The sequence below is a fragment of the Nylanderia fulva genome, unplaced genomic scaffold (assembly GCF_048542155.1).
Source record: "Nylanderia fulva isolate GAGA-0341 unplaced genomic scaffold, ASM4854215v1 Scaffold13, whole genome shotgun sequence".
Lineage (NCBI taxonomy): Eukaryota > Metazoa > Arthropoda > Insecta > Hymenoptera > Formicidae > Nylanderia > Nylanderia fulva.
In genome coordinates this window covers 2,132,039-2,146,578 of record NW_028189518.1, presented here as the reverse complement: position 1 = coordinate 2,146,578, position 14,540 = coordinate 2,132,039, and the positions used below count along the sequence as shown (strand labels likewise).

Here is a 14,540-nt window from a genome sequence, read left to right as displayed (position 1 = left end):
CATCGTTCGCGATAACGCGAGTTTGCGATTAAAAATCAGACGGACTTATACGCGAAGTGTTCCGTAGAAAATCGTAAAGTGGTTTCTCTCGTCGGACCTAGCCAGGTATATATCGTCGATTTCTTGCGCTTTCTTGAGGTTTCTCCGGTTGTGAAACGGGGGAGCCTCAATTAACGAATCATTGTGCGACGAACCGCTATTTTTCATCAGCTGATTTTAATTTTCGCATATCGCGCTAGCTTGCAAGAACCTATCATCCATCAATTCCCAAGAGCGTTTTCTCATATCCGTTCGTGAGGTCGGCAAGCATTTCATTTTACTGCATTGTGTACTTTCTTTGGTTCAAGAACGACCTCGCTGATTGGTGGATTCTTACGTGACTCACGTATATTTGAAATCATCGTTTCATGATTACGAAAGACTGATTTCCATGGAAAATAATTTGCGCTGGGAGAGATTTTCTTATTGAAACAACAATTGAGAATTCAAATATTCCAAAAAAACAAGCAGTATTATTAGTATTTCTGCGAAACAACGCATACGTTTGCTATGTATTAATTTTTTTCAAAATATTGTATATTTTAAAGATACAATAATAGGTGTATATTTTTTGTAATATGCATTCGTATGTTATGTTTTTCTATTCAATTTGTTTCTACAATTGCCGTTTCTCACGCAAAGAGTTGTTTGATACTTTACTTTATTTTGTTCGCGTATAGCGTGACTATGAGTGTATTTTTTTATTAAAAAAATAAATAAAAACATGCTTTTACTTTTTGTTTCTCGACGAGATAAATTCAGCTCGAAACTGAAACGAGAAAAATTATTTGAAACTAATTGATACATCATCTATTCTTAATTGTTAATACATATATAATATAGCATACGCACTGCAGCTTTCTATATAATTTTTTAAAATTAAATTTCGAGAATTTTTACGCTAAAAAAGTACAATAAAAATTGAATGTTTTATTTAATGAATTCCATTAAATGAAAGCAACAGACTAAACAAATGTGATCGTGCCGCACGTATAGCGTTAACGCCGGCACCCTTTCGATGATAGAAGTCTTCCTACAGCAATTTTCGGCACGGCGTCTTTGCTCCTTTTATGCGATCCAGATGCATCCGAAGTGGTGTAACGATGAGACGAGTTCTTACGTCGCGCCGCCAGCTTCTGGTACGTGTTAACGTAGCAGATGGCTTTCCAGAACCGATGATTATAACTTGGAGCTTTCATCTCGTTCTCTTATGCGCGACGCTTAATAGACGTTCGAACTTATTTATCGGTAACAGAAATACGCCAATTACTCGCTCGCTTTTCTAAACGGGGTGTCAACCTTCTCATTATAATTCTACAATTACCGTTCGTGTCGCGCTGTGACAGATAGTCCACTTCCGTTTTATTTTTTTCCACGCCAAAATTTATTTCAAACACATGCGAATTATCGCTCCTTTAGAAACTTAATGACAACAGAAGGCGAGGAAAGATTTTCTTTTCAAAAATCGGATGCATACAAAAATGTTTTATTTTTATGTTGTTTCTATCTCGAAAGCCTACCATGCTGTTCACGTACGTTTTCGAAAAACAAACATTGATCTCACCTGTCTAACGCGAAATAAATGAGTTCCAGTAGCAGGTGCAGTGGATCTGACGTATATGTGCAAAAATCAACACTGGAGAAACGGATGGACGCCAGTGAGTTTTTCATAAACGTACGGTTTAATTGTTTTTCCATCGAAAATAAATATTTGTTAAAAAAATCGCGTTCATAAACTGGTTTCTCTAGTTTAGCACGAGCAGAGAGTATTACAAAAAACTCCTGGGATCATACTGCGTGAAAAATAGATGTCGGCGAAATGGTAGTTAAAGGTGGTTCGGTGACATCAAAGAGGTTTTCCTTAAAAGGAGTGGTCCTGTGCAACTGCCTTTTGTGTGTATCGGGGATGGCGGATTTAGTAAAAGCCGCGAGAGAGAAGAGAGACTCGCACCCCCTGCTAATTTTTATTTTTGTGACTGAAGAATAAGATCAAGGAAGATTTGCCGCGCAAAATGTCAGAATAATAATAGTGCAAATTTTTTTAGAAAACAATTTTTTTTTCTTGTCCTGTATACCTAATACAATTTTTTAAGGAATATCATGAAATGCAAAATCCATACAAAAATTATTAATCTGTTTTTTTTAGAATTAGAAAGTAGGACAAGAATTTCAAAATCGGATGTAAGAAAATTCTGCAATATTTTAATATTTAGATATTTCTAAACTCACAAATCGGAAAAGATTTCGACGATACAATTCCGGTATCTTGGGCGGAGCAATTCTATTCTCACGTTGCAAAGTACACGAAAAGTTAATTGAAGCCTCGCCGCTTTTCACTGCCAAATTGTATAATAGCTGATTGTGCGTAGGTCGGCATGGGGTGTTTTATTATGGGCTTGCTAGCGAGGTCTGGCGACCAGGCACTACTGCCATGACAGAGTTCTCGAGGATTTTAAAGCGTCAAGATGCCTCAAGAATATTCATTCGAGAAACGGCATGAAATCGAGGGGCGTGTAGCGAATAATTCGTAGTTACAACTGGAAGAGGGCTCGTCGAATCTATTAATTCTGAATACGCATATTTTCTCGTACATTCGTTTTTACAAATATTAGGAAAATTTAAAGGGAGAGACGGAAAATGAATTTTAAACTAATATCAAGATAATATTTATAAAAATGTATCAAGTATTAAAAATATATTTGTGAATTTTTGTTTTCTTATTTAAACTATCAATTCTCTTTATTTATAAACAATTTATTTAATTTGAATAAATATTTCAGTATATTGCCCAATAAATCATTTATTTTAAACTAATAATCATGATTTGATGTGAAAAATATTTATTTGTTATAAGAAAATCCTTTTCAAAACAAATACATATTTATAATATGAAGAAAAACGGCCTATAGATAAATATTTATTTGTTTTAAATAAATGATTTATTAGGCAGTATTGAAATTAATATTTATTAATTTAATAGTTTTTTTTCAGTGTACTGAACATTACTCTTGAACTATAAAATCGAATTAATTCTGAGAGTATGCATAAAATAGGGATGTACATGTTTATAAAGCTTCAGACTTGCTCATGTAGTCAGCTTACTTGGCTTAACTTAGTACGCGTTGATTTCTAGAGCGAAGGTATATCGCGATTAGCATAAAATTTCACGTACGTGCGTCACTCGGCGGTAGGAAAACTCGTGCTACCGTGTGCTGCTGAATGCTATACGATATGAGAAACGGTTGCAACACAAAAGTTGCGCTCGGTGCAGGTAAAGAGCCGCGGGTCAAGCGAGTCAAATCGCCGACGATTTGACGGGATAAGTTATGACCGGTGATCCATAATTTCGCACGACGATCGTCGGTGTCGAGATATCTGCCTGCAGGTCAATACTTGTCGGGCTACTTAAGACATATCGTGTCGCGCGTGGAGGACCGCATAGAGGTACGTCGCCGAGACGAATTAAGGATTTCACGGAGACCGATGCGGCTTTTGCGGATTTCTCCGCCCACGAAGCTGCGTACTGTCCCGCGTTTTACAATGTGCCTTCGTTAAGAAGGACCAGCTGTGCGGCGCATACTGTTCAAAATAACCGCCTGTTGAATTTCATTAATATTTTCAAAGAGAAGCGACCGATGCGAATGCGAATGGATATTTATTCAGACGAACGTATGTGTATGTGTATATGTGTGATGCATCATTAAAATCAAATTTTATATATATATATATATATGAGAGATTAAAGATGAATTTAATGCAGCTGCATTTATTGAATTATATTTTAGGTGCGTAATTGAATCAATTATTTAAAGAAACGATAAAATTTCTCGATTTTCATCGAATTTCACCTTTTTTTTTTGAAAAATGGACTTTTCATTCAGCATAGTGCAATACGCGCGACACATTGCAAATCCCTTTTTTTATTCTTTCCTGGCATCGGAGGAAATGTTGAAGATGGCAGATGACGACCGATCTGATTAGATTCGGTGCTGCTTCAAAAAGGGGGACGAGATGCCCGGGACCGTCACGGGCTTCGAATCGGCATTCAGCCGATTTCCGCGCACCTTGGAAACGGTGATTTCTTCACATAAACAGGAACACTGCCTTAAGATAGATCGCGAGGAGAGTCGGTTTATATGTCTTTCAAGCGACTTTTTTCGGTGGATTCACTTTGGTCGTTAGCAGATGCGATCCGCTCGTGATTCGGCCGGGTTTCGTGATTTTCCACGGTTTCCGCAGGCGAGAGAAATGTCTTTGTACCCTGACTGTTGCACACACGATCTCATCCAAGCATTGTGCGAGACGGTCAGTAGTGTGATTTCGTGCGAAGCTCTTTTCCTGAATAAAGTTTTCTTGTCGTGCGTTCTTTACATAGGCGGACATTTCTCGTTTTCGAAGAAATACGTGGTCGTATCTTACAATTCTCTATGTTATTTAACCACGGTCTTTTATCGTGATAATATACGTTATCTATGTGTAAAAGATTATATAAGACTTCATATATAATACAAGTAAGTGTATTAACACTATTCTATCTTGAGAGGTTTTATACATTGCGCGAAATGAAAAGTAAAATTTATATTGCAGTTTTATCATCATTTTTTGCACTCATGTTTTTAGAAATATAAATTGAATAAAAACTAAAAAAAATTACTGTTTTTAAACATAATCATTTTATTACGAATTGATTGCTAACATTATTAATAAAATACAAATCTGTACTGTAAAATAATAGCTCCTTACGATTTCAATTGACCTTATGGGTAACGTATCCATTTAAAAAAAAGGCATTGTTTATGAGATTACTTTAAACAATCATATATCTTCGCCCAAGCAAAAGGATTAGGATTTTCGAAGTAAAAAAAATGTCAAGAGTACACTGTTCCTGTTCTTTGTTTCTCCTTTTATTTCTCTTTATTGTGCGGAAAATGCAAAACTGTAAATTGTTTAAGAGTCTTTTAACATCTTTGATCATATGTGGCTTATAAATGCAGCAGGAGTAGTCTGTGGTCAGAAAATAAGACTACCTTTTGAAAAATCGCAACAGGATTCACTCAATCGGGGTCAATAATTTGAAAAAATCGTCTCGGTGGAAATCATCGCTTGAGGTATATATATTTTATCCTTTTATGATGCTGTTTTTTTGATATTTTTTTGTTAATTTTTTTAAACACTAATCGAAAGTTGAAGCTAAGAAGCTGAATAAAAACTCGCTAAGGTTTGCAATAATTTAAAATATTTATTCATCTAGCGCGTATTTTGGAGAAATTAAAAACTAACATTTTACATTCTTTATAGATTTGTGAAAAACCATTAATAATTAATAAATAATTAAAATCGGAGTACATTTAAGTAACAAAAATGATTATATTTTAATAATTAATATATAATTAAAATTGCAGTATATATTAAAGTGAAAAACAAAGATAATTGTTTCATAATTTCATGTAAAAAGAGCTTACTCAAAACGTATTATTACATGCATCTCAGCATAATGCAAAATCATCGTATATTAATCTCCTACTTGCTCTCTATTTAGTATAGATTGTTGCAGACAGTTACGCGTGATTTTATTTCAAAGATCTTTTATTTAATTACCTATACCACCCATAACGAATATGATTCATAAATGAATTTTTCATCATATCTTGATATTACTTTTAATACTCTCCATCCGGAGATTCTCTAACAGGGAACTCTGTTGCACGTTGTAGAAAGTCAAGAGTCAGCAATTTAAATTGTGCAGCAACGTAGCTCGAGTAAAAAAGTTAATTATCCGTTAACGTAAATTATCCGGTAGCGTGATTATCGTGCTAAGACACAAAAAGCACAAACTTAATGAAAATATTTCTTACAACATTTATATTTGTTCATTTCGCGTTTATATAAGCTTTTCTTCGGATCTTACTTTCTAGCAGTTGTAACAATACAGTGAGAATTGTTGTATGGTAAAAGCGATAAAACAGTTGTTCACATTTCAATTTCTACTACGCAAAGGGTTGAAAATTATGGCATTCGGTAACTCTCGGTTTTACTATTCTTTTTTAGTTCTACAATATTTCGAAAGTCATCAGTTTAGAAATTGCTGTCACATAAACTCGAAAGAGTTAAAAGCCAGTAAAAGGATCGATGATAAACGTTTCGAACCTTTTTCAAGAAATACCGCCATAACGGGTCGTTTATTCTAGAACCCTTTCGGCTTACCTACATCATAGAGATAATTTCTTTTAGAGATGGAATTCGCAGAAAGTCAATTTGCAAGTGAATAGGATTTATTTGTTATAGACATAGAACATAGTAAATGATTGTCGATGTTACAACACATGAAACAACAATGCATTCATAATTTTTTGGGTTTTTTCTGTGCCGTTACAAGTTCCCAACTCTTTTCAAATATACCTACGTCATCGTAGATTAACTCTTTGACAGTTACACTTTTCCATTAATATCCCAGTGAAAGCATATTTTTGAGATTTTACTATTTCTCTTTCCTTTTTCAGGAATTTCGGCATCTTTGAACGACCAGATACGAGTTTTAAAATAATTTACGTAGCACACGCGGCATTTAGCAGGATAATCCCAATGTGATTCGACTTGTTTCTTCCCGTGGATTGCAAATTATAAAGATATCTGTCTTTAACTTTATCTTTCACACTTTTATTTCATTTCTGAACTTTCGTATATAATTTTGTAAGATACAAAGTTGCAATAAAGTGCTCGCGTGCATATTACTTTTGCGAGACACCCACTGCGCGTCAATTCCCTTTCGAATGTCGCTAAGTTTCCTTGAGCTAAAATTAACGAGGCAATTCTACGCATTCGCCGCGATATAAATCGCAATTTAATCTGCGCTTAAAGCGTGATTAATAATGATCGTATCATAGGTCAATACTGTCTCGTAGGATAAATAACGTTTTCCAACTTTACGTACAGTCGAATCAAAGTACGACACGAAGACTTTCTTTTAAAGGTCACGTGCCATTAATTATACACTTCGTTGATTTGCAAACGATACGAACCTCTCTCTTTTTTTCTCTAGTTAATTGCTGAATTATCTTAACATCCCTTTGACTTGTTCCTAAATCACGCGAACGAAGATTCCATTTCATATTCTCGAAGATGATATTTATTCGCGAATGCGTTTTTAAGGAAAACCTCTACGAATATTTACTCTAAGAATTTTTTATTTTAAATGTTAAATGAGGAAAATTTCATAAGCTGAGAATTTTTTTGAGATGATATTTATTCGCGAATGCGTTTTTAAGGAAAATCTCTACGAATATTTACTCTAAGAATTTTTTATTTTAAATGTTAAATGAGAAAAATTTCATAAGCTGAGAATTTTTTTATCTGTTCGATATGATTTAATAGCAGAAACTTTTTGCGCTAAAAAATGTGAAACCAAAAACAGAATGATATCGACGAAACGCGCTGCGAGAAGAATGCGATATTTCTCTGGTGACAATCGTTTTTCACCGAGAATTGTTATGAGAAATTCACAAAATCATCGTCATAAATTTTCACCTGCTGCGGTTTTCGGTGCAGAAATTTATTAATGCAAATCAGACGCTCGTATAACGATTCGAATGAGAATGACTTTGATTGATGATTCGCGGGAACAATTTGTCAGTTTTTCATTGACGCGTCGTTGTTATATCGCCTGACGGCTATATCGGATTACCGCGGTAAATTTTCACGAGATTTTAACGAGATTCGTGCGATTTTCCGACCGCCTTCGCAGCCGTGAAATTTATTAACGCCAATAAAACGTGCTTGACTTATAGAACAATGGGAGAAAAATTCTTCTCATCTTGATATATAGCCGCACTCATACGTAACTTAAACGTTCGATTTAATTTCATCGCTCGCGCTCGAATGTTCTCTCGACGGGAAGTACTCTAATCGAAAGTAGCTTCGCTCTTATACGGTCATTGAATTATCCTCGTGTTTCGCATACATATGTGCGCGCGTACTTATACGTATATAGAAAGAGTTAGATATGTGCTACGCACTCGTATGTAACGGTCGTAACATAAAATGCAATACATGGTAATTTATGCAGGCGCCACCAGGAAATTGCGCTCTGGCCATTCGACTCTTCATGGCGTATATACGATGTCGGTCTATGTTTTATTCCTTCTCGATAATAAGATCATGAGGATTATTACTCGGATAATATTGAATTTAAAATTTCCACACAGGAGGAAATTGTGCAACAGACTCTTGGAAATATTATATACGAGGTTAGAGGTTCAGTTCAAGTTTCGATCAATTTTAGATAATTGTAAGGTAAATTCATATATTGAAAGTCACATATTAGTTATTTATTCATTCGATTTACAAAGCAAATACAAGACATTAGAATTTAATTCTTAAAAGCAGATTCCGAAAAAAATGTTTCAGAGAGAATTAAATATAGAAACAATTTAACTACTATCCAATATAAAATATAGTTAGCATATTGTTTATTTTCGTGTTCTCCTTTTATCGAGGAAACAAACGTTCGCCAAGTGGGTGCAGTAAGCTTTTAGGATTGGATAATTTGAAATTGAAATTACGACATGTGTGGAATCTCGACGAGACGATTTTGCCTTCGCAAAGAAAAGAAAGAGACGAGCACCACCTCCCGACTTGCTCTCTCGCCTGCTTTCATTTCCTTTTTGTTCTTGCTCTTTCATGCGCGTTTCTGCGCCTTTTTCTTTCCCTGGACATTCGCCGGTAAAAGGCGAGCATCCATTGTCGCGCATTTCGGCGCGGCGTTTACTTCGCCGGAAACAAATGACCGGGCGCATAAAGACGATGGTAAAAAACCCGCGTTTTCTTCGTTAAAACTAATATATGTCATCATTATTTTTAATAACGCAAAAAGGGGTAAGAACCCTATCGGTTGGAGGAGCTATTTTCTGCCCGTCGCTTCTGCTTTTTTCCATGTTTATTTGCCAGGATTAACAAGGGTTGACAGACCGGCGACTAAAGGTCCTTCATTAAGTGCGTTTCGGTCCTCGACAACAATTATATATATATATATATAGTATTTAGTAATCGTCTTAAAATATATCAGTAAACAAACGATATAAACGATAGGAATTATAATTATAATTCATCCCTTGAGATATTCTTTTTTTAAATTTCTTTTATATAAGAAAAACTGAAGAAGAGATCGTCGTTTAACAAACGTTTTTGGCGACATAATGCAACGTAAAATTACTTCATCGTCCTCGCAAAAATTTGACCGGAAATTCCGTGACGAAGAGAAAGAGCGCGCGATCATTACACGCCGAATTACGGTCAATTAACGCGCTAATTACGAATTCGGCCGTGATTACCGATGCATATGCATAAAATCCCTGCGCCGGACTTCACGCCACCCAGTCTGCAATCAATTTCCATTCAGGCGGGATTGGGTTTTTTTCGCGGCACCGCATCGCTGCGTGCAGAGCCACCTTTTACTTGAGACACACTTTTACGTCTCTATTAAGGCCGCGGTGTCGCGTGTAATCCGGCTGCCGGACTTAATCTGTTTAATGGCTTTCGTGCGCAAGAATATTGCGTCGGGGCGGCGCGGCGTTCTCTGACGCTCACGCAACTGCACGGTGGATCGAAGATCGCGAATTCTTCTTTCGATCCCGGCGAATGCTCAAGAGATTGTTCCCAGTGTGCGGTGCTTACGACAAAATAAAAAAGTCAATTATTCGCAGTAAATTTTGAACAGTCATTAAAAATAATAAAGAGGGTGGTATATTTATCTTTGTCTTTTTAAATGAATAATATTAAAATTATTACATTTGTATATGTATATCTATAATTTTACTTTCTATATGTAACATTTTTAATATATTTTATTAAAAAAATAAAAATGTATACTCGTACGCACTTTTATTGTATATAACCTTTGTCGGCACGAAAATGAATCGAAGGTGTCTTCAGCGCTATAACAATGTGAGGGCAAAATTATATAGTTACCGACTCGATGCACGCGTCAGCCAGTAATTGCGACGAGATGTAGAAGATGCGCCCCGTCTTTTGCATGCATGCAACGGCGCCAACCGTGACGCAGACGCAGGTGATTAAGTGCATTTGTCAGAAGTTTATCGACATCGTGCCGCCACGAAGCCCTCCTTTACTCAATCAGTTCCAAGTGATCTTCTTGCTGGTGTCAGATTTCATCAGCGTCAAAATTCTGCCGAATCAGGAAGGACGTCGATATCAGATCGCCGATAAAATCTGCTATGTGCATGTATAAAATTTCAAACGAAAGGAACAGCTTTCGCCTTATAAGCATTTCCGTCATTGAAAAAGTTTTGAATTTCTTACAATGATTTTCTTCGTAAAGTTACAAAAGATAAAGTGCCAATTAAATCGGCGATACTTAAATACGAGACAGTTTAAACAAATAGAGAAAATTTATATGAAACATTTATCATATTCATGTTTTCCGTCGTTAAAATTTATTCTCATTATTGTTAGCGATTCTTTTGATATAACTCACTTTGGAGAAGGAAAGTGATCATCAGCACGCGTAACCCACGCTTCTTCTTTGTCGGAGCGTCGACGTTGCAATTATTTCACTGCCACCGTATATGGTAATGTTATCTGCTGCATCGGAGTTAAGTACGTTCAACAATCTTGACTGAAATCGTGGTTATCTGTTTCGTATATCTTATTTTCTTACGATACTTCGGCACGAGTCGGAATGCGACGCCGGAGGCTTCACCGGTCCACTTTTTGCTAGCTCACTCTCAATCACCGTGTGCGCCTACGATCGAGATCGAAGGTTTGAAGAGAGGTCATCGAGGAGGTGTTAATGGAGTATTTTTTCGTTAGAACGAAATTTGATATGGATGTAATAATTAAACGAAGTAAATCGGAGATAAAAATAATATATATACGTCTAATTATTTTTGATGAATTGAAAATAAGAAATGAGAGAAAATAGTTTAATAGTTTGTTGTGACACGACGAAAAGTTTTAGAAATATTCTATGTTTTAATTAAAAAGTTTGGATTTAATTGATTCAACAGGCTTTAGATAAACTGGCCACTGGTTATGTCTTTTTTGCTTATGTCAGCTTCTCATTATCTCCAACTTGTTTAATTTCAATTTATACATGTTTCTTATAGAGCTACATCATTGTAATTTAATTTAACATTTGTTTATATTTAAAAAATTATACAAATACAAAATAGATAACATAACACATAACATTAACGATATCAGGTATATCGCGAGTGAACTTTGATCTCTACCAGGTGTTTCAGATCGCGTTATGGGGGCGTTGTGTATTCATATGAGTTTTTATAATAGCTCTCTTTCTCATGCGGGTGCATTTATATCGGATGAGCCATTCATATTAGTTAATCTGGTACACGTTTCACCAGCTGGTAGTCGCGTGTGAAGATTTCAATATCGTCAATCTCTTCATTGAAGTAGCATATTTATTGATTAAAGATACTATAAAAATTATTGTTATGTACATATATATTTTTTAATGCAAATCGATTTTCCTGAAATTGCGATGAATCTAATCATGAGCCTAAGACGAATAATTTTTGTTACCTATATTTTTGTTGTAGATTTTCAGTACGATCGTGTGAACGCATTTTCCATGGACGGGATCACTTTCTTCCAGTCTCTTAAGAAGAAGCGTCGAGATGCGGTGATAGCGAGCTTCGCATAGCAGCTGTTGCTGCGTATGATAGCGTAAGGCAAGGTTTAATGTACCTCGAAGCCGACGTGAGCGCATACTTACCTATCCGCGTTGCTGTTTACTCCCTTCACGAGCGGCATATGGCGCACAATGATTTTTCCTTGGAGATAATTATGCGAAACCATCTATCCGAGTAAAGGACACCGCTTGCGCCTCTTTTCTTCCTTCCTTCTCTTGCGCTACTCTGTTTCACGTATGGGGACTCTCGTTACTTACGCCGGGAGAAAGTTGCGTCATAAGCGAGCGTGAATATAATGCGCTCAGAGTAGTTTGAAAATTGCCCATCTGCTCTATTAGTAAGATACCGTCAGTGCGAAATTAAATAATGTGAAGGATGTACGATTTCAAAATATGATCTAATCAGAATATGGATAACGTTATTTTTTTCAGTACTTTACACCTATAGTTATAATAATATTTCGCGTGGCTCTTTTTTTCTCATTACGTAGACGCACGTAGGGGGACAGACGAGAAGGAAGGACGAGAAAGAGAGAGAGAGAAAGTCTCGTCTGCTAATTTGAATATGAGTTGCGGGGGTGTCGGTAACGGGCAGCTGCACAACTCGCATAAAACATAAAACGTCTCTAGAACCATTTGCTCCTCCAGACGGAGGAACGTGGGTGCGTTCGAGTCAAGCCAAATATCTACCTACTCCTTTGAGTACCGAAAGATCTCCTGCGAACGACGCCCCGAAGACAAAACGCTCGCGTGTCCCGAACAAATTCTTTGAACTCTGACGAAACTCGTTGGCTTTTCGCTCGTTGATGCACGAATTTATATTGTATATGTATGTGAGAAAAAAATAAAAATTTTTATTGTTTTAATAAATACTTATTATAGTTTTATATTGTGTACATAAGTTCCGATAATTTATAAACGATGGTTTCTCTTATCTTCCCATCCCACGCAATCATATCTTATAATTGGATGAAAGTTTTTTTTAAATGACGCGAACAATTTCAAGAATGCGACAAGAGGTGGCGGTCATTATGTATTTATGAAAAATTTATAGCATCTATTTTCATAAAATATGGAATATATATGACATATTAATCGATTCGAGAAAGTTTGTCTCTCCGTTAACTTTCCATCAAACCTGTTTGTACATTAGAATTCTAAGCAAATATTGTAGAGCTTCGATATAATGTATACGTAGGTGTAAAATAAACTTGTAAAAAATTTTTATGAAATTACAATGGTAATGCATTTTTCTACTTCCATCATATGTCTGTCTGCGTTTCTCCATTTGCTTTTTATATATTTTTGTTAGAGATATTTACATAATAACGCATTTTATCATGCCAGTTGAAATGGGTTACATTTTAATACGAAAAAGCTTATGTTAGATATTTTATTGGATATATATACGAGAAATTTTTACACCATATATACATACACACACACATATAGGATTAGATTTTATCTCGTCGATTAACTAGCACCTTTTTTTATGCATCTGCCATTTTACCATAATGTTCATATAATCAGCCACTCAACAGTATAAACGCTCGCATGCGTTTTACTTGCGCAACATCGCTGGAAGAATTATTTTTATCTTTAACGAGACACAACGTCCGTTTATACGTACGTAAAAAATATTCACAGCCTTTGTTAGATTTAGCTCTATGCATATAAATATTTCCATAACGGACAACAAAGACAATGTTCATTAATATTGTAAAACCCGTTTGTCGTCACAGGTTAATGGAAAATTGAATAAAAATTGAATGAAAATTTCCAAACGAGCTGCAATGAATCTGACCTTAATTCGCCTTATCTTTCCATCCTTCTTTCCTTCTTTTCCTCTTTACTAGATCCCCGGTTAGAACTTTGCAAATATTCTCCATCTTGTCTACGGGCGTCCTAAACGACGATAGTGCTTTGTCGTGAAAGGATTCCCACAAAAGGTCCAATCATTCAGCCAGAAACGTAATGAATAGCCGGCATTTACATACGAAGATGGCGAGTATCTTATTACAAGGCAACCGAGGGGGTGGGTTACATTTCGTTCGGTTAAGCTCGACCGAACAATGCTCGACTGAGGTGGTCGCGGAGGTAATACTTGGACGACGCGTTGCTGAAGACATGATTAACATTCGTTAATAAGATGGATGCGTGTGACGGGCATTGTTGACCCGTTGACATTGGGTGTGATTTAGGTACCTCGCTCGTATTCGAGACTGCTGGGATCTACTACTAGCGCGAGGAAGAGGAGGAAGAGGAAGAATCGTTCGCCATTGTCTGTCGCGTTTTTTCATTGCCTCGTTAGAAAACGCGTCAGGTCCGGAAAAATGAAAAATTCTCTCGTAGGTGTGTCTTTTCAAGAAAAAAAATTAATTTTTCTTTTAATTTTTGTTTTTGAAGTAAATAGATAGGAATCGAGCTAATAAAATATATTCTACGTCGCAATTCTATTTTCTGAATTTTTTATATGGAAAATAAATATCGTTTTTAGTTACTTGTAATAAATTCATTCAAGATAATTTATCATCTGAAAAATCTATATTAATTTGCACATGAAAATTGTCGGGTATATATTTTGCATTATTTTAATTATCTCATTTCTCTTGAGATTGAAATAATGTCGGAATTGGTTATTTATAGCTCGATTCTTGGCATCTGTAAAAAAATGTCTTGCGGATCAAAAAAATGTCGGTTCCCGACCTTAATCGCTTTACGGCGCGACATCGTCCTTTGACTAATTAGCATCGATCCAGAATGGAGAAGAAAAGCGGGCAGCTGCGTCTATCACGTTCAAGTTAAGCCACAGTGTTAAAGCAGAACGAAACGACGT

General features: G+C 35.9%; 1 long non-coding RNA gene across 1 annotated transcript in view; it reads left to right on the top strand.

Moving 5' to 3' along the window:
• The window catches only part of LOC114932432 (uncharacterized), a 250,280-nt gene extending 236,834 nt beyond the window's left edge, over nucleotides 1-13,446 (top strand). The window contains exon 9 of the long non-coding RNA XR_003819894.2: nucleotides 11,613-13,446. This is a non-coding gene — a long non-coding RNA (uncharacterized LOC114932432). The remainder of the gene's footprint in view (nucleotides 1-11,612) is intronic.
• Nucleotides 13,447-14,540: the final 1,094 nt, after the last annotated feature.